Source organism: Jatropha curcas, chromosome 2 (genome assembly GCF_041381405.1).
Source record: "Jatropha curcas cultivar XTBG-Jc1 chromosome 2, XTBG_Jcur_1.0, whole genome shotgun sequence".
NCBI lineage: Eukaryota > Viridiplantae > Streptophyta > Magnoliopsida > Malpighiales > Euphorbiaceae > Jatropha > Jatropha curcas.
This window is the reverse complement of record NC_143152.1, coordinates 22,500,217-22,504,783: the sequence shown is the minus strand read 5'-3', so window position 1 is coordinate 22,504,783 and position 4,567 is coordinate 22,500,217.

The following is a 4,567-nucleotide window of genomic DNA, read 5'->3' as shown; positions in this document are numbered from 1 at the left end:
TTACAGAACAAATGAAGAGCAATTTATTTTCATATCTATTATTTCATATCGTTTGATTTTATAGAAAACCTATTTTCATTTTGAAGATAATCTCCAGATCTGTTATTTTATCTCATACAGTTTGATTTTGCAGAAGACCCATTTTCATTTTGAACAAACTAGCGAAGGTAGAGAAGAAGACTCATCCCCTTTAAAATCCAGTTTAAATAGAAAAAATTATAGCGCAGTCTCTATAGTTTGTAAAATACAACTAGTCCGTCCTTGTCTTTTAAGAAATATATTAAAAATTTCCTTATAATTTACTTTCATGAAACTATAAGGTTCTTTGTTCCATTTTTTTTACATATTTTCCGTTAGTATTTTATTTTTAAAAATACAGGAACGGACTAATTGTATATTCAAACTATAGAGACCATTATGTAATTTTTCTAATTTAATATTTTTAGTATCGGCCTCTGTTTTTTCTTGTAAACTTAACAAAAAAGATGCAAAAATGAGATAAAAGGATCTAATAGTGTAATAGAAACAAAATATACTGGAAAAATAACATATTTTATAAAAAATAGAGACAAACTAATTATATTTCACAAACAACAGGGATCATACTATCATTTTTCCTTTCTAATAGCTTCCTTGAAATCAATTTCGTTTTGAAGAATTTAGGTGGGTTTGGATTTAAACAAATAGAGTCCTATAAAGAACGAGAGAGAAAGGGAATTGATGTTAAAGAGAAAGAAAATTACTTAGAGATAAAAAAATAGTGAGCTTATTTAGGTCATTTTGTATTCACTTAACGGGTAAAACACACTAAATAAAAACTTATATTTTAATATTATATAAATAAAAAATTAAACATGAAAGAGGGACGTTTTAGTTGTTAGAATTTAATGTGCCTTAAGAAAAATCATTTTCCTATTAAAATACAATTTAATAAAATTATTGTCACATTTAGAATTTCATGTCCTTTAAGAAGACTTATCAAGTTACAATAAATTATTAAGTAAATTAATTATATTACCCTTAATTTAATATTAATTCTCTAAAAAATCATTAAATTGAAATAATAATTATTGATCATATATAAAAAGTAAACATGAAAAAAAAGATTTATTACTTCTTGAAACCACAAATATGACAAATATTTTGAAAGAAACTATTTTCTCAAATGTGACAAGAACGGAAGCAGTAATAGTTAACACTATTACAACTTTGCTCAACTTTCAAATAGTAAGCAAATTATTGCACTTAACGAGTTTTAGTTGTTAGAATTTAATGTGCCTTAGAAAAATTATTTTCCTATTAGAATAAAATTTAATAAAATTATTACAAGAATGTAAGACAATTGTATTTAGTTAATGTATAAAAAAATAGAATTGTTTCATATGAAATTATTATGAGTCTGGTGAGCCTATATGTATTAGGAGTACCTTGAGATAAATGGAAAAAAAAAAAGCCATGGATGTTTAGTTTGAAAATAAAGGTATGAGAATAAAAAGAGTTCAACCGGAAAAGAAAGGGAACAGAAAGGGAACACAAGGTAACTTGAATGCGTTTTATTTATATAGATTCACATGTGTGTTACAACACATTTTTTCCCTCTAAGTAAGATCCACTTTTTAGAAATTCTATAAAAAATAAAAATGTCCTAAACATATGCAGTGTTTATAATTTATGAGTTTTAAGTCAGTATGCCCTGTTGGCATTATTCTAGCTGAAAGGAGCCGAAAATTAAGCAGTGGAAACTACTCAAGATCGAAACAAGTATGAAAGTAGACCATACACAAATCACACAAGAATTATTCTATTGTAGCGCAGATTTGCTCACCAGTGTTCTTTCTAGATATCTTCAAGTCACCCTATAGCCTTTTGCCGTGTGACTTTAATTGATTTTATAAATCCTAATTTTCTAAGTAGATAGAAAAATATAGTCCGTCTGTTTCTCGAGAGACTACTACGTTTTCTCTGAATACTTTACTATCTCTAGCGTATATTCAAAAATTAATAATATATTTTATCTGCGTGGCAGACAAATGATAAGATTGATCGTTCTGTTATCAACGCGATTAATATTTTAAATAAAATAGATTATCCCTTTTTAATTAAAAATTAATAAATAAAATTTTAATTAAAAAATTAATCTATTAATTATTTAAAAATAATTAAGGCATACTAGGGACCACAGGAATAAATTAATAAAGCTATAAATTATAATAAGGACCAATATATTTTTATTAATCATAAATTATTCCACTAAAAATTCATGATTGAACTCCTAATTAATTTAACTTTCTACAACATAATATAGACAACACCAGATTCACAGATTACATACTACATATCATTTGTCGATAAGAAAGAATATGCAAGTAGTCACAATTAACAAGTAATGGAAACACTTATAAACATATGTACATTTTTAAAAAAAAAAAAAAAAAAAATATATATATATATATATATATATATATATTAAAAAATAAATTCCATTGGACTCTAATTAACAAAAATAACTAATTTCTATAAGAATTTATCACAAAAAAAAATTTCCTTTTTATAAAAAAAACCGAAAAAATTCACCTAAAATAGAAAAATGGCTACAATTCCATCTAAACGACCTTAGATGATCGTAAAATGATGGAGAAAGTTCCACACGGTTTTCGATGTGTCCAACAAAATTCAAATCAATCGAAAAAAGATTCTTTTTTTATTTAAAACAAATTAAATTCTATTTGTTTGTAATTTAAAAAAAAAATACAGCAAATTTCCAAAAGAATTTACAAAAAAAAACTTAAAAAAAATACCAACAAATTTTCTTAAGGCATGTTTACAAAACTTAGAAACTTTCAGGGCTTGATAAAAATTTTAGGACCTGTTTGCAAATTACAGAAACTTCCAGGGCCATTATATAAATGTTTATAAAATTTGGAGCACTGTTCTGGAATTTTCTAGAACAGAAAACCTAGCGCCGCACCATCTTCGCCCAGGCTGAGCACTGCCGCCGCCAGACCAAGACTCCGGTGGTCGTAGGAGGCTTGGGCTTCCGCTGGTCGTCCATTCCTACGCCGGCAAGCTCGTTTTCAAGCGAAACACGCGACGCAGTCGAATCTAAAAACCGTTCAATTTCCAGACTGAAAACCGACGAAACAGCCGCTGCCGGAGGTGAGCCTATGTCGGTCGGAGACCTTTGCATGGCTCGCCATCAACGGCGCTGCCGGTTGTCCTGTTCTGGGCAGTTTGGCAATCTGGTCATCTTCTTCATGTTCTTCGTGCTCTTGTGAAGAACACGATTCAAGAAGCAATGCTCCCCTTTTTTTTTAATTAATTTAATAAAAAAGTCCAAATCGTTTTTCATGACACAGATTCTGCAAAACCGATTTTTCTAAAAAAACACAGCCGATTGTTTTGCATCGTAAAATCTGTATCTCAACAATTAATAAAAAAATTTTATGCATATAATCACCTAATCAAACAGAAGCAAAATTGTATACGAGATTATGTACCACACGAAAGATAAAATAATTTAACGAAAACATGATAAAAAAAATTAACAGGTGAACAGGCCACCTTCATATGAGTTTCGAATGGCTCTGATACCAACTGGAGGGAGCCGAAAATTAAGCAATGGAAACTATCCAAGATCGAAATAAATACAAAAGCAAAAAACACACAAATCACATAAGAACTAATCTATTGTAGAGCAGATTCACTCACCGGTGTTCTTTCCAGATAGCACAGTCTGGGCGTGCTAGGCTCTGAGTCTCCAGGATGGATGTAGCACGAGCAGTGCTCAGGTGAGCAAGCCCTTAGATCGACATTCTCTTGAGGCACGGGCATGCCAGATAGCACGGTTGGGGCGTGCTAAGCTCTGAGTCTCCATGAGAATTGATTTAGATTTACTTAAAATGTCAAACTAAATCTTTTTACTAGGGATATGATGTAGCTCTAAATCAACTCCAGTTTATAATATTAGATTTGATTTTCTGTATTTAAATAAGTTTATTATTGATCTTAATGCTTACAGACAGAGTTTTTTCCATGGATTGATTTATTTCATTAATCATAATCGAGAGAAGCGTTTTTAATATGAACAGGGTAATAAATTTCATGGGAATAACAATTTGATGTGAGAGCTAGATGGTTTGATTTGTGGGAGCTTTCATAAATTTAAAAATCTTAATTTGCGGATTCCTGAATAATTATAAAACATAACGATTTAAAATCTATGTTTGGTTGCGCTATTGAGAGATGGGTAATTGAATTGAGTTAAAATAGCTAATAAAACATCGAGAGAGCTTTTAGCCATTTTACGGTTATTTCTCCTTTTTGAATAATTAAAATTGATTATCAAACTAATAGGATAAACTGGATAGAATTAAGTGAAGTCAATATCCCTAGTAATTTTTAAACCTTGATTTCTTTTCAACAATTTCTTGCTTAATCTCATTCTTATTGTTTTTACTTTAATTTTTTTTATTTTCAAATACATTTTCTTTATTGTCGTTTAAATAATAATAGGTTAATACAATTTTGGTATTTGGTATATAATCCTTGTGGGACGATACTTTACTAA